Here is a 25,171-nt window from a genome sequence, read left to right as displayed (position 1 = left end):
CCTTAGTCTTTCTCATGCTGATTACAGAAACTGGAATTTAACTGCATAGCCTTGGGGAATGAACTGTTGATGAACTCTTGTGGTATTGAGCATGCTTAATTAGCTGTTGCATATTTACCTCTCCGCCCCCCCCACTCAAATAACTAATTATACTATATATGCGATGTATGTGATGATGTAGTTACATGTATGTTTGTATGAAACAGAAGTAAGCTGCAAGAACTTCTGTGTCTGCACACGCGCCCAGGAGATTTGAGAAGATAAATGCTGTTTGCAAACGCAATCAAGGGTCAGAGTTAATTTGAGCATCTAGCTCTGCTCTGACCTTTGCTTGCAAGCAAATAGACCCTTAAGTGCCGACTGATGTCTGTGATCTCTGCGCACCTCCAGGGAACGAAACGCTGTTTGTGCAACAATGTCAAGAGAAGTGCTTATTCCCCTCTATTCAGTTCTAGTGAGGACACATCTGAAGGACTGTGTTCAATTCTGGGCCCCCACTACATGGGCAAATTGGAGAGTCTCATGACTCATGAGGGAAGACTTGAGGGAATTTGGCTTATTTAGTCCAGAGAAAAGGAGACTGAGAGGGAACTTTAATTGCAGCCTTCAACTACCTGAAAGGGGGTTCAAAAGAGGATGAAGCTATACTGTTCTCAGTGGTGGCAGATGACAGAACAAGGAGCAATGGTCTCAATGTGCAGCAAGGGAAGGTTAGGTTAGATATTAGGAAGAATCTTCTCACTATGAGGGTAGTAAAAGACTGGAACTGGTTGCCCAGAGAGGTGGTGGAATCTCCATCCTTGGAGGTCTTTAAAACGTGGCTAAACAAAGCTTTGGCTAAGATGATCTAGTGGAGGATGGTCCTGCTTTGAGCAGGGGGTTGGACAAGATGACCTCTTGAGGTCCCTTCCAACTCTAACTTTATATGATTCACAATTTCTGACAAAGTAGATTGTTGACTGAAAAAAAGCTCATGTTTTTGAGCTTGTTAACTTCTAAGCTCCCCTTCTATACATATACAGGTAAAGATCCAATGAGATTTTAATGCACAACCCACACAATCATGCCTCCTGCCATGCCAATATGTTCACCTGTGCACCCCGGGGTTAGGAGATCACAGCTGCAGGACCCAGATGGATCCTTGCACCAGGAGGTTCATTGCCAGGACTGAACAGCCACAGCTGTGAGTTCCTAGAGTCAGCAGCTACTGGGACTGAGTCCCTTTAGTTGTGGGATTCCTAGCTCTGTCTAGGCATTGTGCACTCCTGAGGCTGGCAGCCCTGTCAGCTGATGGGGGTTCCCTGCTACACATGTAAATTCAAGCTTGACAGTAACCGGCTCTAATGTTAGTACAATTTTTTGAAGTCTATAGCTTATTGGAGCTTTTTTTATGATGTGATAAGTACTTTGCATGTGCAGCTGGGCTCAAGGTAACTGTATAATTAACTAGGTAAATAGTTAACCTGTAACATGTAGAAGGGACCTAAGGTGCCACCCTGCCCTACCTTCTCCAGATGTAGTTTGGCACACTTCTCATACTTTATACATACAAACTATCTAATGTGGAAGTGTAGTTAGGTAAACTCTTTTGAAACGGAAATAAAATAATTTGTCCTGGAGCAGATAAATGTACAAGTATTTGGGACTGAATGCACTTTTTATAAAGATCTAATTTATAATGACTTAAAGAATACTGACCTAGAGGCTTTTTAATAGAAGGGAGTGTATCTCAATGACTGAATTAAATTTTAGAAACCATCTTGTCAGACTAAACAGCTGATTTTTGCTAGTTATGTCATTTCTTTGGGGTACTCAAGTGGTCCAAAACACATCTGAAAGCTAAGGGACAGAATGGTGAGGATATTCTTCATGAGTTCCCATGTGTGCTATCTAAACAGCTCCATTGAAAAGGTTGTATACACCTTTTCAGATGAGTGGAAGAGGCCTGTGGAGTCCTGGTCTGTTCTGCAATAGTCAGATAGAAGGTTTGAGGAAGTATTTTCTAAGCTCATCCACCCCTTCTTCTGCTACTGGCTACTTGTGGTCACATTGGGCAATCATTAGGGCTGATCAGGATTTCACATCCCTAGCACTGGTAAAAGAAATACCAGAAGCAGAATGAAAGAGACCAGCCCAGGAACAGATGGAGACATGGCAGCAGAAAGCACTATGTAGAAGGTTCATGTTTCCTACAAATTGTGAACACGTGTAAGAGAAAATGCTGTTTCATGGAATAGAAGGGAAGGCTTTGGCTGCCACCGAGGCAGACCATGACAATAAACTATAAGAAACTTATCCTGAAAGAAGATATGGTTGATGTGCAGATGATGTGGCCTCGGTAGTATATCAGACATTGTTTCAAAATGTACCCTCCCTAGTCAAGAGTATCCCCAAAAGCACGATGCTGTGGCCAAGGAAGTCCATCTGTGATTGGTGTCTTATGGAAAGCTGAAAATACACCTTAGGCTAAACATAGAGTACTTACAGTAAAATTTATTGGGAGATGTCAATCATGACAGGTCTTACTGTGCCACACAACTGACTAAGTATCACCATTGTGGTGAAGACCCATAAAATACTAGACATCAACACTGCTATCTATTTTTAGATGAAAATGTGCTGCATACCATTAGATTAAAAGAAGTTCCATGGCAAGGTAGTAGACATGAAGGAGATTTTGTGCTACAAGAAAATCAGTCTAGCACCAATAGATTTGTCTGTATATGGAGTTATATTAAAGTGGACCATGAAGATCATAGTGAAGAAAGTGAGCAAGCAGGCCAAGATTGGCCTTTTACCACTTGCCGTGTTTTGTACACACGTGCACCATGAACCCTTCACTTTACCTGAGACCTAAGACATAAATTTATAATTAGAAATTTTATAAATTTTAAAGGCTAAAGGAGCCATTATGAGCAAAACACTCTGTAAAGAGATACTCTTCAGATGGGGAATCTGAGGAGTGAAGACTAAGATAATTAAATTAAATAAACATTAAAACGTCAGATTAGAGGATTCATCTACCATATGAACAGCTTGTATGCTTAGAGAACATTTGCTTAAAAACAGCACTGTCACAATCAAAACAATGTGGTAAGTGAATCTCTAGCCAGATCAATCTCCTCACCAATGCTGAACTTTAATTACCTAAAAAAACATGTGCCACTCTAGTAAAATTACATTAGCTGATCAGACTTTCCTTCTAACTTCAAAATCTATGACAAGGTATGAGTATTAACCCTATTAGCTGCCTCATTGTAAGATAGGATAAAAATTAGATGGCAACACCAATCATCTTGGTCTTGGGCACATCCCATCCCCATCCACCTTTTCCCATGGGCTTGCTTGAAACCCAGTGAGTGCACCAGTGAGGTAACTCCACTGGCTGCTCTTAAGCACCCAAGAGGCTAAGGTCTCAACAGTAGCCATAAGGAGACTGCTGAATGTCTTCACCAATGCATTTCCAGTGAAATGTGCAAGTAAATGTACAAGTGGGCCATCCCATCACTGAGATACAGACATGCTCTCTCAGGCCTCCCTCTACAAACACCTTCTTTGTAATATGAAGCTATTATAGTGGATGACTATCCCAAAGAATAACCTTGTCCAAACAATACAAAATGCATTCAGGAGTAAGATAAGTTGGTGAAGGATGCTGAGAATTTGTTTCGGAAGCCACTGTTTCAAAATATTAAGGCTTGCCTTAGTTCAGACATACTGGGTTCCCCCAGCCTAAACCAGCATGGTCACAGAGTGACATTTTTAATTTCCTGAAACAGGAGTTTGAAGCCACTGGTCTTGGAGGAACAACTTGGCCTCTAGTTTTTATAAGCTTCTTAACTATTTATATGTGCTTCCACACAACCAAAAAGTCAAATAAGTTGCTATATTAGCTGTATGTTTGAAAACCTGTTTTAGTGTTAGTCCAAAACTGATGAAAGAATTATTCAAGTTGGGAACATGGATCTGCATTTAAAAGACACTACCAGAAGCAGAAACAAACACCATACCAATTTCCCAAATATGTGTACCTAGTCATATAATTTCTTGCAGGACATAGTCTGTGGGATACTTATTTCTTTAACAAACGAGCATCTCAGTGGTTGTAAATGCTCTGTGCTTCTAATATTGGACTTTGAATCCAATGTGATCAGAACATTCCTTCAGCATCAGTAACGGGGTTCCAACAGAATCTTTCCATACAAACCTGTATTTTTTTTTTTTTAAGTGACATGCCCACCTGCCTCTGTCACTGCTCACTGTAAAGGGCTTTGAAAAATAGTTTTCCACCCAAGTTATGTCAATTCTACACAGGGGAGGCAGACACAGAGAACATCTGTTTCAAAGGATCTGCTGTCAGAAGCTGAGCCACTACACCGTAAAATGCCTGTATACTAAAAGGAGCAACAGACTTACTTTAGGATCCTACAGGGTAGGAATGTTGTCTCTTCTCTAACTGACAACAAGATTCCACAGCCTGTTAGACAACATTTAGCAATGTGTCTCCAGCACCCTGTGGTTTCTGTTTGGTAGTTTGTATATACACTAGTGCATGATCATGTACTTTCACGTCTACAAAATGTTAGTTTAATAGTGGATAATATTAACATGTTTTCCTTTCTGATGAATGTTTCTATAATTTAAAAAGGAAATACACCACAATGCAACGCATTTTAATTGTCTTTTCATAAATCATTGTTTCTCAAGTTCTATAAAAGGAGGAGGAAGGGGGGAATCCTGTCAGCTCTGCCAAAAAATAAGAAAGGAAAATCCTACAGATTCCGAATATTTTTGCTGAAATTTGAGCAAAACAATTTCATAGATTTCACTGACATTAGGGCTGGAAGGGACCTCGGGAGATCATCGAGTCCAGCCCCCTGCCCAAAGGGCAGGAAGTCAGCTGGGGTCATAGGATCCCAGCAAACTGTTCCAGACCTTGGGGGCTCGGACAGTAAAGAAATTCTTCCTTATGTCCAGCCTGAAACGGTCTTGCAGGAGTTTGTGACCGTAATGTTGAACTAGATAGTGTAAATGGTTGTTAAATATAGTTTTCACATAATCTGAGAAAGGAGGTATCAATCATCTGAGCAGCAGGTTCCCAGCACCATTGAAAATCAGACCAGGATAACACAGGACATCAGATGAGTCACAAACAGACTCCATGTCTCTTGTCTTAGCCTCATGCCACCTACTACACAAACTTTGTTGAATAATGATTCAGATATTGGTGAATTCTCCAGCCTGTTACACAGCCTGTTACACCAGCTCCAAATGCACTCTCCCCTCATAGCCTTTAGCCCTCTAACTTATGCTTCATTTGTTCGCTAGCGCGTTCCCTTAGATCTGTAGATCATTTTGATTATTTGAACATCTGGAAGTCATCACATGCTTTTGTTGACCATGACCATCTGAAATATTACCCAGCAGGACTTGAGGGGAAACTCAGTTAGGAAACAACAACATCCCATTTATAACATGTGGAAAAAATTAACAAATGACACCATGCTACAGGGGCCTATATTTCCAAAGGGAGAGAATTCTTTTCTCCATCCCCTAAGGAAAAAGGAGACACTTGCCTTACACAAATACTCATTTTCAATATGATCATTTTTCATGCTAAATACTGAACAAATCTTTTAATAAACATGGATACAGTTTCACAAAAGCTGGTTGCCTATTGTCACATATCTGGACAAAGAGGAATAATTGAATTTATCCACTAATTTTCATCCGTTAACATAAGAACTAGTACAGACTATCCATGGAGCAATGGCCACAAATATGTCAATGAGATTTTTAAAAGTCATTATACATCCACACGTGGAAAGCTGTGGATACAAGCTCAGCTAATTGTAGTTCTCTGATCTTTGGCTGCCTAAAAGTTGGAGCAGTAGGGTAGTTATTCTAATTTGTTGTTTGTATAATATTCCTGAGACAATAGAGAAAAAAAAATATCAAACTTATATTCTGTCCCATTCCCTCCCATCCATGGAGTGTCTCTGGAGATTCCTAAGATTCCTACCTTCATTGGTTTAGGAACACAGCCTTTCTCAGGTTTCTCTCAAAACAGTTCCTCAGTGTAAAGCTAAGTCACTTTTTCATGCAATGTGATCCTAGTAAACCAGACTCCCATTCATCCCTCTTTATATACCAGCCTAGATGATATGTGTCCCACTGTTCCAACCCTCCCAATTTAGTACAGGGGAGCCAGAAAGATTGTTTACCTCTGCAACTCCATCTGACCTCTCTGGGAATCTTAACAGCATGTATTCTATGTGCCTGTGGTCTGTGTAGGCTGATGGAAGGTATTCTGGGAAGATGAGAGTCTGATATACGTTATCTTTCATCCAGCCCTAGATAATTTACATTTAAAAAAAAAATGACCTAGCTTGATAAAAAAATCACAGAATCATAGAAAATGAGGATTGGAAGGGATCTCAGGACATTTAGTTCCAACCCCTTGCTCAAAGTAGACCATTTCCAACTAGATCATCCCAAACAAGGCTTTGTCCAGCTGAATTTTAAAAGCCTCCAGGAATGGAGATTCTACAGCTTCTCTGGGTAACCTGTTCCAGTGCTTTATTATACTCCTCATGAGAAAGTTTTACCTAATAATTAACTTAGAACAAGGAGCAATGGTCTCAAGTTTGTCATCTGCCACCACTGAGAACAGTCTAGCTCCATCCTCTTTCGAACCACCTTCAGGTAGTTGAAGGGTGCTATTAAATCCCCCCTTAGTCTTCTTTTCTGCAGCTTAAATAAGCCCTGTTCCTTCAGCCTCTCCTCAGAAGGCACATGCCCCAGCCCTCTCACCATTTTTCTTCTCCTCTGCTGGTTTCTTTCTGATTTGTCAACATCCTTTCTGTAGTGGGGGGCCCAGAACTGGACACAGCACTCCAGATCTGGCCTCACCAATACTGAATAGGGGTGAAGGATCAGTTTCCTCGATCTGCTGGCAACACTCCTACTAATGCAGCCCAGTATGCCTCTAGCCTTCTTGGCAGGAAGGACACTCTGTTGGCTCATATTCAGCTTATTGTCCACTCTAACTCACAGGTCCTTTCCCACAGAGCTGTTGCTTAGTCAGTTGGTCCCCAGCCTGTACCTGTTCATGGGATTGTTCTGTTCAAATTGTAGGATATTGCATTTGCCCTTATTAAACCTCATGGGATTTCATTTGGTCCAATCCTCTAATAAGTTTAGGTCTCTCTGAATCCTAGCCTTACCTTCCAGCATGTTTAGTACTCCCCCCAATTTGGTGTTATCTGCAAACTTGCTAAGGGTGCACTCCATCCCATTATTCAGATTGCTGATGAAGATATTGAACAAAACTGGACCCAGGACCAACCTCTGGGGCACTCCACTTGATACTGGCTGCCAACTAGACATCAAGCCATTGATTAATACCCTTTGGGCCTGACCATCCAGCCAGTTTTCTGTCTACCTGATTGTTCTTTCTTTGAACCCATACTTCCTTAGGACGCTTGCAAGAATGTTGTGGGAGACGATGTAAAAAATCTTGCTAAAGTCAAGGTGCATCCTTTTTTGCTGGGCCTGTGCCACCTACTTCTCTCCCTGCATCCACAGAGCATCTCATCATAGAAGGCAATCATGTGGGTCAGTCATGACTTGCCCATGGTGAATTCATGCTCTGTGTTCCTAATCACCACCTCCAAGTGCTTAAAAATGGATTCCTTGAGGGCCTGTTCTATGGTTTTCTAGGCATTGAGATGAGGCTGACCAGTCTGTAGTTCAGTGTATCCTCCATTTTCCTTTTCTTAAAAATTTCCACTATATTTGCCCCTTCCTAAACATCTGGAACCTCTCCTGACCATCACAAGTTTTCAAAGGTGATGGCCAGGGGCTCTGCAATCACATCTGCCAACTCTCTCTGCCCCTTCAGGTGACTTGCATCAGGCACTTGGGCTTGTACACATCCAACTTTTCTAAATAGTACCTAACCCGTTCTTTCACTACTGTTGGCTGCTGACCTTTTCCCCAAACTGTACTGCCTGATGCAATAGTCTGGAAGCTGACCTTGACTGTAAAGATTGAGGTAAAAATGCATTCACTACTTTATCCTTTTGCACATCATCTATCACTAGCTTGCCTCCCCCAACACTTGCACCCGGAAGTTGTCCCCAACACACTCCAAAAACTTCCTGAATTGCCTGTGCACTCCTGTTTTGCCCTTCCAGCAGATGTCAGGGTGATTGAAGTCCCCCATGAGAACCAGGGTCTGTGATCAGGAAACTTTCACTAGCTGTTTGAAGCAAGTCGCATCCATTTCATCCTCTTCATCTGGTGATCTGTCGCAGACAACCACTCAGTACGACATCATCCTTGCTGCTCTCCCCTCTGACCCTAACCTAGAGACTTCCAACATGCCTGTCTCCAGTTTCATACTGGAGCTCTGAGCAATCATAGATTCATAGGTTGTAGAGTCAGAAGGGACCACATGTCTGACCCCCTGCCCAAGGCAGGAAAGAGTGCTGAGGTCCTAAGAAACCAACCAGGTGTCTATCCAGCCTCCTCTTGAAGACCTCCAAGTTAGGTGAGAGTACCACCTCCCTTGGCAGTCCATTCCAGATTTTGGCAACCCTTACTGTGAAAAATTTCTTTCTAATGTCTAATCTGAATCTGCTGTCCACTAGTTTGTACCCATTATTTCTAGTTACTCCTAGGGGTGCCCTGGTAAATAGCACATCTCCAATTCTCTGTTGTCCTCCCTTGATAAACTTATTGGAGGCTACAAGGTCACCTTCTCTTTTGAAGGCTGAAGAGATCCAGATCCCTCAACCTTGCCTCGTAGGGTCTTGCACAGAGGCTACTAATCATATGAGTGGCCCTCCTCTGAAGCCTCTCCAGATTCTCCGCATCCCTCTTGAAGTGCAGTGCCCAAAACTGGACACGGTACTCCAACTGTGGCCTGACTAATGCTGCATAGAGGGGGAGCATCACCTCCCTCGATCTGTTGGTCATACATCTACTAATGCACAACAAGGTGTGATTGGCTTTGTTGATGGCTTCATTACACTGCTGGCTCATGTTCATCTTGGAGTCAGCTATGACTCCAAGATCCCTTTCAGCCTCTGTGCTGCTGAGGAGGTCATCCCCCAACCTATAGGTATGCTGGTGATTCCTCCTCTGTAGGTGGAGTACCTTGTATTTGTCTTGGTTAAATTGCATCCTGTTGCATTCTGCCCATTGATCCAACCTGTTCAGATTAGCCTGTATCTGCTCCCTGCCCTCCAGTGTGTTAACTATGTACTGTAACTTGGTGTCAGTTGTGAGCTTGACAGGGTGCTCTCCACACCCTTGTCTAAATTGCTGATGAAGATATTAAATAGCACCAGTCCAAAGACTGAACCCTGTGGGACACCACTGCCACCTCCTCCTAAAACGGCTCATCCACCACCACTCTCTGGGTGCGGTCCCTAAGCCAGTTGGCCACCTACCTGACTATATAAGCATCCACTCCACAGCTTGCTAGCTTTCTTATGAGAATAGGATGTGAAACTGTGTTGAAGGCCTTCTTAAAGTCCAGGTAGATGACATCTGCCTCAGATCCTGCATCTAGGCAATGTGTGACCTGGTTGTAAAAGGGTATAAGGTTTGTCAGGAAGGATCTACCCATGATGAACCCATGCTGATTTCCCTTCAGCATCATTTCCCCTGCTGGGCCTTCACAAATGCACTTTTTAAATGATTTTTCTAGTGTTTTCCTGAGGACAGAGGTAAGACTGACTGGCGTAAAGTTACCCAGCTCATCCCTCCTCCCCTTCTTAAAAATGGGTACCACGTTTGCCCTTTTCCAGTCCTCGGGGACCTGGCCAGAGCACCATGAGTGTTTTAATAATTCTGCCAATAGCTCAGATATGACACTGGCCAATTCCTTTAACACCCATGGATTGAGGTCATCCAGGCCGACTGACTTGTACCCATCCAGCCTCTCCAAGTCCTCCTTCACTAAGTCAGTACTAACTGTTGGCAGTCTTGTGCCTCCCAAACATCTATGTTCAAGTTGGGTGAATTGTCTTGGCAAGTACTTAGGAATACTGAAGCAAAGAACTCATTGAAGAGCTCTGCTTTTTTCCTTTCGTCTGTCACCAACTGCCCTGATTTGTCCTGCAGGAGCCTTGTGCTACTCGGTGCCTTCCTTTTGCTCGCTATGTATCTGTAGAAGGACTTTTTATTGTCCTTGACTACAGTAGCCAACCTAAGCTTCAGTCCTGTCTTGGCCTGCCTAACTGATTCCCTGCAATAGTGTGCCAGGAAGGTATACTCCTCCTTGGTGGCTGCCCCCTGCTTCCACTGCCTATAAACCTCTATCTTTGCCCTCAGTCTTTTCTGGAGTTCCCTGTTCAGCCAAGAGGGACTTTTTGTCCCCTTGCCCCCTTTCCTGTGAATGGGACAGTCTCCTTTTGTGCGTCATGGATCACTCCCTTGAGAAACTGCCATCTCTTCTGGACCCCCATTTGTTTGATGCGCTGGAGTTCAGCCACCGCACTAACTAGCCTTCTAAGCTTATGAAAATTGGCCCTTCTGAAGTCTAACACTTTAGCCTCGCTGGTTATTTGTCCCACCCTTTTGCTGGATCATGAATTTGACCAAACGATGGTCACTGTCTCCCATGGTTCTGTGTACTCGCAGGTTACCTACGAGATCACCCCCAGTTGCTAAGACCAGGTTTAGCAAGGAATTACCCCTGGTGGGACTGGACACCTCCTGGTTTAGGTGGAGGTCCTGCATGCAGTTTAAGAACCTATGTGAGTAGTTTGATTTGGCCGTCTGCTCCTCCCACCAGATATCTGGGTCCCCCATGACCACTTTCACCTTAACGGCCTCTGAGAGCTGCCTGGAGAATAGCAGCTCTAGCTCATCATCCTGATGAGGTCTATAGTAGACCCCCACTATCAAGTCCTTTTTCCCTGGACCCCCCTGGACACTAACCCACAATGCCTCAGTATTCCCCTCCTCTACCCCCACCTTGATGATGAAAGATGTGTACTGCTCCTTAACTTAGAGAGCTACACACCCGCCTTTTTCCCCACTTTGTCTCACCTATACAACCTGTACCCCTCAATGACTACCACCCAGTCATGAGTAGAATCCCACCATGTTTCCAGTAATCTGACCGGGTCTTACTGGGTGCTAGCAAGTAAGTTTGAGAGCTCCTCCTATTTATTCCCCATACTCCTGGAATTTGTGTAAAAACACTTTAGCCCCTCAATGGGTGCCCTTGGTGCCCCTTTGCTTGATGTTTAGTGTGCCCCTTGGAGCTTACCTGGTTTGATCCAGTGCCTTGTTTGTTGCTCATGAACGCTGGGTTCTCCTTGACCACTGGTTCCCCATCCCCCATCAAACCTAGTTTAAAGCTCTTCAGAGGAGATCAGCCAACCTGTAGGAGAACAGACGCTTACCTTCAGGGGAGAGATGAAGATTGTCCCATCCCAAGAAGTCTCCTCCCTGGAAGTGCTGATTAGTGGCTGTAGAATCCAAAACCCTCCCAAAGATACTATTTCTGGAGCTGCTGGTTGACTACCCTGAAACAGGCATCCTGGCACCTCAATCATACAACTCTTTTACATAAAGTGAAACTGCTATTCCTCTTCTGCCTTGCCTGTCCTTCCTGAAGTGTATACCCATCCATGACAGTACTCCAGTCAAACAAGCTATCCCACAAAGTCTCTGGTATACCAGTCACATCATAGTTACATGACTATATGAGGATTTCCACTTTGCCCTGCTTGTTTCCCAAGCTCCATGCATTTCTGTACAGATACCTGAGGTAACTAGCTGATTTGCTCTTCTTTCTCATGAAGAATGAGAAGGCCACCCCTGTTGCCCCCTCCTGCCTGTGTTTTCTCCAGGTCATCTTCTTTCCTGCTTACCTCAGGGCTTTCATCTCTATCCCCCAGTGAACCTAATGTAAAGCCTCCTCACTAAGTTAATAAGCCTGTCTGTGAAGATGCTTTTCCATCTCTTCATCAGTATCCTGTCTCTTCTTAACAATCTTGAAACAACATAGCATGGTCAAAGAAGCCACAACCCTGCTGGCAACACCACCTGTGCAGCCATGCATTGATGTGAAGGATGTGTCTGCTTCTTCCTGTGCCCTTCCCTTGACCAGAATAATTAAGAACACCACCTGATCCCCTGACCCTTTGCATCCAGAGCCCTGCAGTAATTTGTGATCTGCTCAGGGTTCCCCCTAACTGTATCACAGGGATGAGCAACACAGGGTAGTATTCAGATGGTTGGATGGGTCTTGATAATCCTTTTGTGACAATTCAGATGTGGGGTCCAGGCAAGCAGCAGACCTCCTGAGACAACAGGTCAGACCAGCAAATGGATGCCTCTGTCCTCTGCAGAAGGGAGTCTCCAACTACCAACACCACCCATTACTTCTTCTTTGTGGCTGTGGTCTCGATACTTCCAACCTTGGGGATGCCTGGCCTGTGCCCCTTTTTCACCAACAGAACGTGCTCCTCCTCTGTTGCTAGGGCTCCATAGCTGTTCTCTAGGCAAACCAAAGCAGGTGGAGATGAAGACCGATTACTACTTGAGTTTACAAGTTTACAATTTCCACCTGCGAGGGAGTCCATGTCTTCTTCCTTCTTAATACCCAAAGGTAAAAAACTGGTTGCAGTTCTTTCAGGCTGAGCCCCAGCAGGAACTGGGCTGGCATGCCTTAATGTCTTCAGCGTTCAGGTGTGACTATTCATATAGTCATAACTTTTTCATGCATTACGTGGTTAACTGAAGTTATGTCCACATTAAAAAGTAGGACTTAATCTTTGTGCAGAAGAATTTGTATGTGTCTCTCCGAATTAATGTTAATAGGAATTATGTGCAGATGAGTTCCCAGTCACTGTGAAATGAGTTATAGCATCATGCTGGGTGCTGCCAGCACTGCTATTGTTTTTCTCTGTTTTCAGAGGTTTATAATAAGAAACTGAAAATGTTTAGACTGAGACTTGTCACATAAGGTTTCAATCCAAAAGTGGACATTTTTTATAGAATTAGGAAATGTTTGGACCAAGCAGTTTGGAAAATAGGGCCCAATTAATCTTTGGCTTACTATGATTAAAACCTGAATTTTGCCTTTAAACAAAATTATTTTTATTACACAGTTACTATTCACCTCCCCTGTTGCCCACTCCTGTTTGCGCTTCCTCCAGGTCCCCACCTCCCCACTTAGCCAAGGGCTTTGGTCTCTATATCCTAGAGAACCTATTTTAAATCCCCCCTCACTAAGTTATTAAGCCTGTATGTGAAGATGCTCTTCCGTCTCTTAGTTAGGTGGATCCCTTCTCTTCTTAACAGTCCTTCTTGGATTAACGTCCCATGGCCAAAGAAGCCAAAGCCCTGATGGTGACACCATCCGCACAGCCATGCAGAGCACTGTTCCAGGGACTGAGGTCAGATTGAGTCGAAGCCAGAATCAGCACAGAACTTATATGCCTGCGTGCAAAATATGTAGTTTCTCCAAATATGTTTTACAATTTCAGGCAAGAAGTTATACAATTCAGGCACAATTATCAGCGTTGCCTTGAATTTTCATGCTCAGTTGGATCTGTAATACAGGCCAAGTATAAAAATTAAAATATGAAGACAGACCTGGGTCCATATGGTTAGTCAATAATTTGGTCTTTGCCAGAATATTTCTATTAGGCAGAGAATGTAATTGTTTCAGGTGCTTTGTGCAATTCTGTTTATTTACAAGGTTTATATATACCAAATTATTTTCCCCTATAAATACATAAGCCATCAAAGAGTAAGAAATCATCAAAGAGCAATGAGGGTGATGTTGTGGTAGAAGTGTGACCACCAGACCAGGAGGACAAGGTGGATGAGGCTTTCTTTAAACAGCTGGCAGAAGCTTCCCAGTCACAGACTCTGGTTCTCATTGGTGACTTCAAGCATTCCAACATCTGCTGGGAGGGCAAAGCCCTGCACTTAAGATGGAACAATGCCATGCATGAGTACAGTCCGGAGGCCAAAAGGGTAAGCAACAGCTCTAAAGAAAATTACCTGGGAGTTGCAGTGGACAGTAAGCTGCATATGAGACAACAGTATTCTCTTGTTGCCAAGAAAGCTAACAGCATACTGGGCTTCATTAGTAGGATCATTGCCAGCAGATTGAAGGAAGTGATTCTTTTCCTCTACTTGGCTCTACTGAGGCCACATCTGGAGTAATGTATCCAGTTTTTGGACCTCCCCCCCCACTATTGAAAGGATGTGAACAAATTGGAGAGAATCTAGCAGAGGGCAATGGAAATGGTGTGGGGTCTGGGACACATGACTTCAGAGGAAAGGCTGAGGGAACTGGGCTTATTTAGTCTGCAGAAGAGAAGACTGAGGAGGGATTTGATAGCAGCCTTCAGCTACCTGAAAGGTGGTTCCAAAGAGGATGGAGATAGACTGGTCTCAGGGTGACAGATAACAGAACAAGGAGCAATGGTCTCAAGTTGCAGCAAGGGAAGCTTAGGTTAGATATGAGAAAAAGCTCTCTCACAAGGAGGGTATTAAAACAGTGGAACAGGTTACCCAGAGAGGTTATAGAATTCATGGAATCTCCACCCTTGGAGGTTTTTAAAACCAGCTAGACAAAGCCTTGCCTGGGATGATATAATTGGTGATGGTCCTGCTTTGAGCAAGGGGTTAGACTACACAAGCTGCTGAGCTCCCCTCCAAACCTAATTTTCTATGATTCTATGAAATACCTTCCTTGCTTATGGTTTCTAAGACTGTCTTTTCAGCCTGGATTCTGTCTACAAAATGTCCCACTTCCTTTCAGGGACATATTCATTGGGTTTCTTGTTCCTTTCACATGATGTCAGAAAGACAGCTACAACCAAATCAATGACTTAACCATTGCATTTACAGTCTGCAGGGAAACACCTTAGGGCACCTGTACACACCATGGATTTTAAAAGCAAAAATCATGGCATGTACATGAGCCCTTAAGCTATATGTCTTAAGCTTCCATGCAGAATTTAACATATTGTCTTTGGCGGTAGCTTCCATTGTTTCATCTATGTTTAAACAAAGCTACATTTAATTGTTCCTAACTCCAAGTTCATTATCCTTAATCTGCCTTTTTTTTGTATTAAAGCATTGTATTGTATTGTATAGTTATTGCACTGCACTGCACTGCAGCATTATAATATAATATGGTATCATTTTACCTTATTTTAGGATGTCATACTTTTAAATGTCCTTAACTATATATTAGTAGCCAAATTCACCTTATTCAAGCCATATTTTTCTTAGCAGAAGGCATTCCCTGTATTTAAGCTAAGTTAGTTTCCTGGGAACATCCTATTAAGAACTCTTTAATCTGATGTCACTATAAAAGAGGAGATTGTTATAAGGAAGAATTCAGTTTCCCTTTGAGCATCTAAACTACAGATTTTTAGAGAGACAGGCTGCTGGCATGTGATAAAACCCCCAAAAGGCACATTATTTGCAGCTCAGCTTGCCCCCATGTCATGCAGAGTGTATGTCCAGAAGAAGAGCTGCATTGGTTTGACCCAGCTTGCCTAGTGTCTGTATAGGTCACACGCTTCAGTGGGCCTTTTTGGTGGTTTTATCTAATAGGTGATTGAATCAGCTATTAGATAAAAGCACCAAAAAGCCCCCCTAAAATGTGTGGTCTATACAGATGCTGGGTAAGCTAGGTCAAACTGACACAGCTCCTCTTCCAGTAAAACACCATTTCCCCCGCCACCCCCATGTCTATCAGTGGCCACAAGTGGCATTTTTGTACTTTTGTCCAGGCCATGATTCTATTTCCCTTCAGCTTGGACTTGTAGAACTAGCATGTGTAGTATGCTATGCACTGGTCAGACAGCTATACACACTACTTGAGTGCAAGTACTAGAAAAAGTATAGCAGGGAGAGGCAGGCCCTCCCATGTTTCAGCCCTAATAGTTAAGTGGTTATGACATTTACACAGGAAGCAGGACCTGGATTCTAGTTCCCTACCTCATCTAGAGAGGTTTTAATTCTGCAATACTTTGGCTTCTCATTGTACTACTTTATCTACCACACCACAGGTTAGACATTATTAAAAATGTTCTCCAACCTTCTCCAACTATCCTTTTGAAGATGGCCCCCTGAGCAGCCAATATAGGGAGATATGTACAGCCAGAAAGAGGGTGACAAGCTAGAAAGCGTGTAGGACAATGAGGTGGTTGCTGTTTTCGAAAAGAAGTAGCTTGTAACCTAAATCCTGTTACACATGTGTGACCCCTTACCTCAGCAGCAGAGGCAGCAGGCAGCCATCAACAGTGGTGGCAGAGGAGGGGGAAGCAGCAGCTGATCCCCCTAAGGTAAGTAGGGCAGAGGGTGCTGGCACAGCTGAGGCTTATCCGAAGGGGAAGCCTTTTGGATCCTTCTTAGTTCAGCTGACAAGGAGCCATGCTCCCGAGCCACGTGCACTCTATAAGGGAGCGCCGGCGTTGGTGCTGGCATTCATGTAAGGCAGGTGCATGGTAGCGGCCTGGAAGGATGCTTCCAATGAGCAAAAATAGTAGACTCAGCTCTGCGGACATGGTACGGATGCTGAGAGCAGCTACTAGGGGCCCCAACCTGGCGGCGCCACCTGCCATGTGCTCTTCTGAGGCCTCCACCCAGACAGAGCTCCTGGTAGGTTTGGCATCCCCTTGTCCCCCTGTCTGTGGGGGAGGCTCCATGGGGTCCCAGAAGCTGGTGGAAGGGGTGGGGCCTGGTGGTTCCCTTGCCTGTCCCTCCTGTGCCCGGCTTAGGGCTTTGGAGAAGCAGGTACGGGAACTCCAGGCTAAGGTGAGCAGGCTGCAGGGGATCAGGGCTACAGAGGATGAAATTGACTCATATTTCTGTTCACTGCAGGACCAGTCCAGAGTATGGTCCCCCCAGGAGACATATTCAACACAGGAGTGGCAGAAGGTATCCACCAGATCCAGGGCTGCTCAGGCTAGCGTGGTGGAGGCTCCCCAGGTACAACTGAGGAACAGGTATGAAGCCCTGGCAGCCATGATGGAGAAGGATGAAGGGGATGCCTCCAGCAGGGACAATGCCACTCCACACATGACACAGATGGTGCAGAGAGGGAACATCAGGAGAAAGAAATGCCGGGTCCTCGTCATCGGGGACTCTATCCTAAGGTGAGTGGAAGGTCCTATCTGCCGATCTGATCCCATGGCACAAGAGGTCTGCTTTATGTCTGGGGCTTGGATTCAGGACATCACAGAGAGGATCCCAGCCTACATTCAACCTTCAGACCAGTACACCATGGTTCTCATCCACATGGGAACAAATGACGCAGTCAGAGGCAACCCAGACCACATCATGAAGGACTTCGAGGCCCTGGGAGCCAAGCTCGAGGAGACGGGGGCACAGGTGGTATTCTCCTTTACTTCCCAGATGAGTAGGCATGGATGGCGACATGAGGCCTGTGTTGGTGAGGTCATCTGGTGGTTATGGAGTTGGTGCTGCCAGGCAGGCCTCAGGTTCCTAGATAACAACCCATACTTCCGTGCAGGGGACTTGATTGGTGGGCTGGGCTACACCTTTCTCCTAAAGGCAAGCATGTCTTCTCTTCCAGGTTGGATGATCTCATGCAACGTGTTTTAAACTAGCTTTGCCATTGGATGGGGCCACAGGAGGACTTGAGGACAGGTGACATACACAAGGAATACCCAGGTAAGCAGCAGGGATCCAGATAGTCTTGAGAATTGGGATGCGGCATACGCACCTATTCAAGACCTTAAATGCCTCTATAACAATGCTCGTAGTATGGGGAATAAGCAGGAGGAACTAGCCCTCTGGCTAGCTAGTTCAAATCCGGACATAGCATGGCTCACAGAAACCTGGTGGGATTCATCCCACAACTGGGTGGTCAACACTAGGGGCTATAGGCTATACAAGCAGGATAGAACAGGGAGGAAAGGCGGGGGTGTGGTGCTCTACATCGAAGAGCAATACACATCCTCAACCAGCAGGATGGGGTCAGAGGACGGGCAGGTTGAAGTGCTCTGGGTCAGGATACAGGGGGGTCATGGGGAAAGGGACTTAACAGTGGGGGTCTACTACAGACCTCCCAACCAAGAAGAGGAGCTGGACCATGAATTCTTGGGTCAGCTTGCAGAGGCCCTTAAGGCAAGGGATGTAGTCGTCATGGGTGATCTAAATTACCCAAACATCCACTGGGAGAAGCAGTCGGCCAGGTCTGACCATTCACGGAGATTCCTGGCCAAGATACAGGACCTCCACTTAACCCAAGAGGTGCACAGTCCTACCAGGGGGAATGCCCTGCTGGACCTGGTCCTGGCCACAGGTGACAACCTAGTAAGGACTCCAGGTCCTCGACCACCTGGGCGATAGCGATCATCACTTGCTGGAATTCACCATCCAGTGCAGGGTGTCGAGGGCCTGCAGCAAGGCGGTACCCTTAGACCTTAAGAGGGCCAACTTCAATGAGTTGAGGAGATTAGTGGGAGAGGCACTAGGGTCTAGGTTCCCCCTAGAGAGTAGGGGAACCGGGTGCCCAAGATGAGAGGACAATCCCAATGAGAAGCAAAGGGAGCAAGAGTGCTCAAAAGCTGCCCTGGATCACCAAGGGCATCCGTGAATGCCTGATTACCAAAAAGGAGGCATACACCCAGTGGAAGGGAGGGGTTATCACCTAAGAGAAGTATACCTCCACCACTTGGATCTGTAGGGGGGCTGTTAGGAAAGCTAAGGCAGGTACAGAACTAGGGCTAGCATCAAGGATTACAAAAAGTCCTTTTTTAAATACATAGGGAGAATGAAGAAGGCCCCAGGAAATGTGGAGCCCCTGCAGGATGTGCTTGGCAATCTGGTGGTCTCACCAGAGGAGAAAGCAGACCTCTTTAACAATTTCTTCTCTATTTTCTTGTGCAGGGACTGGGACTACCCTACTGAGATTCAGGATGGACTCGGGAGAAACTCTGGCAATCCTGGGGTCAGGAAGGACTGGGTTAGAGAACTTCTGGAGGAGCTGGACATGTTCAAATCAGCAGGACCAGATGCTGTCCACCCCAGGGTGTTGAGGGAATTGGCAGGGGTTATCGCAGGGCCCCTGGCATGGCTTTATGAGCACTTGTGGTGATCTGGATAGGTGCTGAATGACTGGAAGAGGGCCAATGTGGTCCCCATCTATAGAAAAGGGAAGAGGGAAGACCTGGGCAACTATAGGCCCATTAGTCTTACTTCAGTCCTGGGGAAGCTCTTTGAGAAGATTATCAAGGAGCACATCTGTAATGGGCCAGCAGCGGCAATGGGCTCAAGGGCAACCAGCATGGTTTTGTTAGGGGCAGGTCCTGTCAGACCAACCTGATTGCCTTCTACAATCAGGTCACAAAATCATTGGATGGAGGTGTCGTGATGGATGTAGTCTTTCTGGACTTCAGGAAGGCCTTTGATACTGTCTCCCACCCCATTCTCATTAAAAAGCTAGGTGACTGTGGCACTGATGCCTACACAGTCAGATGGATTGCAAATTGGCTGAGAGGTCGTATTCAGAGAGTGGTGGTGGATGGGTCTTTTTCAACCTGGAGGGAAGTGGGCAGTGGGGTCCCCCAGGGCTCAGTTGTTGGGCCCGCTCTGTTCAATTTCTTTATTAGCAACTTGGACGATGGTGTGAAGAACAGCTTGTTTAAATTTACAGATGACATGAAGATTTGGGGTGAGGTGGGCATGCTAGAAGGGAAGGACAGATTACAGCAGGACCTGGACAGGTTACAGGAGTGGGCAAATGAAAATAGGATGGGATTCAATACTGACAAGTGCAGGGTGCTGCATTTGGGCAGTAGGAACCAGCAGCATACTTATAGGTTGAGGAACTCCCTTCTAGAAAGCATGGTGGAAGAAAGAAATCTTGGAGTCATTATTGACTCCAAGATGAACATAGGCCGACAATGCAAGAACCCAGTCAGTAGGGCTAACCACACCTTGTTGTGCATCCACAGATGCATCTCACGCAGGGCCAAGGAGGTGATCCTCCCCCTCTATATGACACTAATCAGGCCACAGCTAGAGTACTGCATCCAGTTCTGGGCGCTGCACTTCAGGAGGGATGTGGACAGCATCGAGAAGGTCCAGAGAAGGGCCACTCGCATGATCTGGGGACAGCAGGGCAGACCCTATGAGGAGAGACTATGGGACCTTAACCTGTTTAGCCTTCACAAGAGAAGGCTGAGGGGGGACCTGGTGGCCATCTGTAAACTTACTAGGGTGGACCAGTGGGGTTTGGGAGAGACCTTGTTCCCCCTGAGTGCCTCCCGGAGTAACAAGAAATAATGGCCATAAGTTGCCAGAGAGTAGGCTTAGACTAGACATTAGAAGGCATTACTTCACAGTCCGGGTGGCTAGGATCTGGAACCAACTTCCAAGGGAAGTGGTGATGGCTCCTACTCTGGGCGTCTTAAGAGGAGGCTTGATATTTACCTGGCTGGGGTCATTTGTGCCCAGTTTTCTCTCCTCTCCAGGGCAGGGGGTCGGACTAGAAGATCTACAAGGTCTCTTTTGAACCTACATCTATGAATCTATAGGACCACTACAGGAAAAACTAGGGTATTTGGTGACACGGAGGGGAACAAAGCTGAGCTCTTCAGTGAGTTCTTTGCATCTGTATTCCTAGACACAGGCCAAGATAAAATTTCCCAATTGGATCATAGACACAGGAGGGACACCAGCCCACCAACTATTAGTGCAGACTTAGTTAAGGGGCACTTGGAGGAGCTGGATGTGTTCAAATCAGTGGGTCTGGATGAACTTCATCCAAGGGTGCTGAAGGAATTGGCCAATGTCATAGCAGAGCTGCTGGCCACGGCTGTTCAAGCACTCATGGTACTCCGGTCAAGTCTCAGAGGACTGGAAAAGGGCCAGTGTAGTCCCTATTTTCAAGAAGGGGAGGAGGGAAGAACTAGGAAACTATAGGCCTGTTAGTCTCACCTCTATCCTTGGGAAAACTCTGGAAAAAATCATTATGGATCACAGTTGTAGGAGCCCAGCAGGGGAAACAATGCTGAAAGGAAATCAGCATGGGTAGATCCTGCCTGATTAACCTCGTTTTTAATTTTTTTTGACCAGGTCACAAAATGCTTAGATGCAGGAGTCGAGGTAGATGTCATCTACCTAGACTTTAAGGAGGCTTTCAATACAGTATCTCATTCTGTTCTCATAAATAAACTGAGGTTGTGAAGCAGATGATTACATGATCAGACGGGTGGCAAATTGGCTTAGGGTTTGCACCCAGAGAGTGGTGGTGGATGGGTCAATATTGACCTGGAAACATGTGGCAGTGGAGTCCTGCAAGACTTGGGCTTTGGACCAGTGCTATTGAGTGCCCAAGTTTGTAGATGATACCAAATTATGGGGCAAGGTTAGTACACCAGAGGGTAGGGAATGGATCCAGGTGGATCTGGACAGGTTAGAAAAATGGGAAGAATGAAATAGGACGAAGTGATCAACAAGGCTAACTGCACTTTATCATGCATTAGCAGATGCATGATGAACAGGTCTAGGAAGCTGATGCTTCCCCTCTATGTGGCACTGGTCAAGCCACAGTTGGAGTACTGTATCCAGTTTTGGGTGCCGCACTTCAAGAGGGATGCGGAGAATCTTGAGAGGGTCCAGAGGAGGGCCAGTTGTATGGTCAGAGGTGTGCAAGTAAGGCCCTACAAGGAGAGACTGAGAGACCTAGATCTCTTCAGTCTTGCAAGAGAAGGCTGAGAGGTGACCTTGTGGCTGCCTATAAATTCATCAGGGGAGGGCAGCAGGAAATAGGAGATGCTCTGTTTACTAGGGTACCCCTTAGAGTAACTAGGAATAATGGGCACAAATTGACAGAGAGCAGATTTAGGTTGGACATTAGAAAGAACTTCACAGTAAGGGTTGCCAGAATTGGAATGGGCTTCCAAGGGAGGTGGTGCTCTCCCTTACCCTGGGGGTCTTCAAGAGGAGACTGGACAAGCACCTAGCTGGCGTTGTCTGACCCCAGTGCTCTTTCCTGCCAATAGCAGGGGGTCATAATCAATGACCTTATGAGGACCCTTCCAACCCCAACATCTATGAATCTATTAATTAAAACCTGTTTGCAAATGGCAAAAATACCACTTACACAACTAGAAGACTGCCATTTAGATGCACAAAAGGAAACAGAATTCCATTGAATATGCTCTATATCTAAATGCACAGACAGCTGCTGTTAGTTGTGATGAAGTTCTTTTTAAATACTAAATATATTGCTAGTAAAATATCGTACCTTTTATCACCGTGATACTGATTTATTTTTAATGTGTGTCTGTTCTCGCTAAGCTGTAGCCACATAAATGAAGAAAAAAATCTTGTGGCGTCAACACAGTGCAGTACAAACCATTTCCACATCTCTCTCTCTAACTACTACAATCCTACTTATCTCATCTTGCTTTTTTTTTTTCCTTTGGTAGGTAAAAGTAAGAGAGTCTTCAGTTAAAAAGGTAAAGAATCTAAATTAGTATTATTCTTTGAACACTTGAACATCATCATACAAACATAAAGATATAAAGTAAAACACATCCAAAAAAACCTATCATGGAATACTAGTAGGGTGCAGTGATATAAGCAGCTTAGTCTCTAGGGGAATAAAAATAGATTTGTTCCTGTACAGAAACAATAATAACTGTTCTTGTCTATTTCACAAGACTATTTTGATATTAAATATATTGACCTCTCTGTTTGGTGTTTACCTGCTGCAGTAATAGGAGTTATCTTACTCCTGTAACAGATAACTATTTATGTCTTTGTGCAGTATCTAGGGTAATGTACTCTGGTTAGTGAATATGTCCACTAGATGTCATCCTTGCCCAACAGAATAAGCAGGCTGGAAACATAATAAAACACTGCCCTTCTAATAAACATGACACACTCTGATTTCTTGCCATATGTGGGAGACCAGATGTCTCAACTTCATAGAAAACGTTTCTTTGCTTTCATTGGGCCTGGATTTCACCCATCTCACTCCTTATGAGTTGAGAGTTTAAATGACCCAACTCTTCTACTCTCAGAACTCAGGCAAAGCCAACATGTTTCACTTCCTTGATTTTCACACCAGACTTTGAAGAGTCATCATCCACTTAAGTAATTATATGTTTTCATGACAATTATTGATCTGTAATTGTTAAAAGTAACACCTGAAACTGATTTAGTATACTGTAATATTGTTATGGCAAAGGACCTTGTAGGAAGAAAGAATTAGGGGCTTTATGTTTTTCTATCTTTTTTGTGAAACAATGTGGATAAGAAAATATAATTCCTTTCATTTAGAAAATCCTGTTATTTTCTCTTTTTTTAAATGTTGTTCCAAATCAAGAAGAAAAATAAAGTTTGAATTTTTCAGTAGAATAGAAATTTTGAAAAAAAAAAATCCCATAGCCATTGAAACTTCAGTTTGAGAATGTCAAACATTTTGACTATCTTATTTCATTTTGTTTTAACTGGTATATTATACTAAATAGTACATGCAGTATATTATTAATATGAATATGCTATATATCATATAATGAATAATCTCATTCTATTAATCTTTTAATATGTTGCACACTTAAGTTAAAGAAATATAAATTAATGTAAAAATACATTCTAACGCTATCAAAATAATTGCAATATTTTCAACAAGAAATGAGGAAAATGTATGGTTCATTTCACTTTTTTTTTCTATCAGAGACTTAAAACTGATGTGCTCATGTGATGTGCATCAATTTTAATCAAACAGTATTTTCCCAAAAGAAAAAAATTCCACTGAAAATTTGTCATGAACTCTAGCATACTATAGCTATCACTGCTTCCTTTGTTGTGCTGTGTCCTCTTTGTCTTAGGAAAGGACACACGTTTATTTTTCCCCTCCTGGAAAGCAGGATCTGGAAAACAAGATTAGAAATTATTAAGTATTACAAATACTGCCAGTGTGAGTATGGATCACTCAGCAAAATGAATGCAGAGTTTTTGCTATTGCAAAATAGCTTATTTCCATAAGTAACATGAAATGATATTCTAGCTACTAAAAAAACACAAGATTCACCAGCAAAGATTCACCAGCAAAGCAAAACAAAACTAAACAACAGAACAACCCATATAAATTCAGTACTAATCTTCTATTGTCATTGCCCTTGGGAGTTATCTTGCCAATTAATAACCAACCTTTGCTGTGAGATTGCTTTTTATATGAATATGAACCACCAATGTGATGTTGCAGCTAGTAAAGCAAGCAAAACTCTGGCTTGCATCCATAGATGCTTCTCAAGCAAATCCTAGGATGTCATCCTCCTTACATACTCAGCCTTGGTGAGGCCACAACTGGAGTACTGCATCCACTTCTGGGCTACACAATTTAAAAAGGATGTGGAAAAGCTTGAGAGAGTCCAGAGAAGAGCCACATGCATGATCGGGGGCAGAACAGGCCCTAGGATGAGAGGCTGAGAGCTATGGGACTCTTCAGCCTGGAAAACTGCAGGCTCAGGGGGGACGTGGTGGCTGCCTATAAGTTCATAAGGGGTGTACATCAGGATCTGTGGGAACACCTGTTCACCAGAGCACCCCAAGGGATGACAAGGTCAAATAGCCACAAACTCCTCCAAGACCATTTCAGGCTGGACATAAGGAAGAACTTCTTTACTCTCTGAGTCCCCAAGGCCTGGAATAGGCTCCCTCTAGAGGTGGCACAAGCACCAACTCTGGACTCCTTTAAAAGACATTTAGACATTTATCTTGCTGGGATCCTTTGACTCCAGCTGCCTTCCTGCCTCTGGGGCAGAGGGCTAGACTCAATGATCTTCTGAGGTCCCTTCCAGCCCTAATGTCTTCAAAATCTATGAAATATAATCACTATTATATCCCAATATGAACAATTGGTTTTGTTTATTGGCAGCTTTATTTTTTATAAAGATATGGAAAAACATGTCTTGAGCTATATGCTTTGGCCCACCAGGTAGAGCACATTATATTATTTTAATTGAACAAGGATCTTTCTTAATATCTAAGTATCATAGTAGTATCATAGTAGCTAGGGTCAGGAGGGACCTGAACAGATCATCTATCCTGACCCCCTGCCACAGGCAAGAATGAATGCTGGGTTCACAAGACCCCAGACAGGTGATCATCCAACCTCCTCTTGAATTTGCCC

The sequence above is a fragment of the Crocodylus porosus genome, unplaced genomic scaffold (assembly GCF_001723895.1).
Source record: "Crocodylus porosus isolate Cpor-Errol unplaced genomic scaffold, CroPor_comp1, whole genome shotgun sequence".
Lineage (NCBI taxonomy): Eukaryota > Metazoa > Chordata > Crocodylia > Crocodylidae > Crocodylus > Crocodylus porosus.
Note: the sequence above shows the minus strand (reverse complement) of the source record.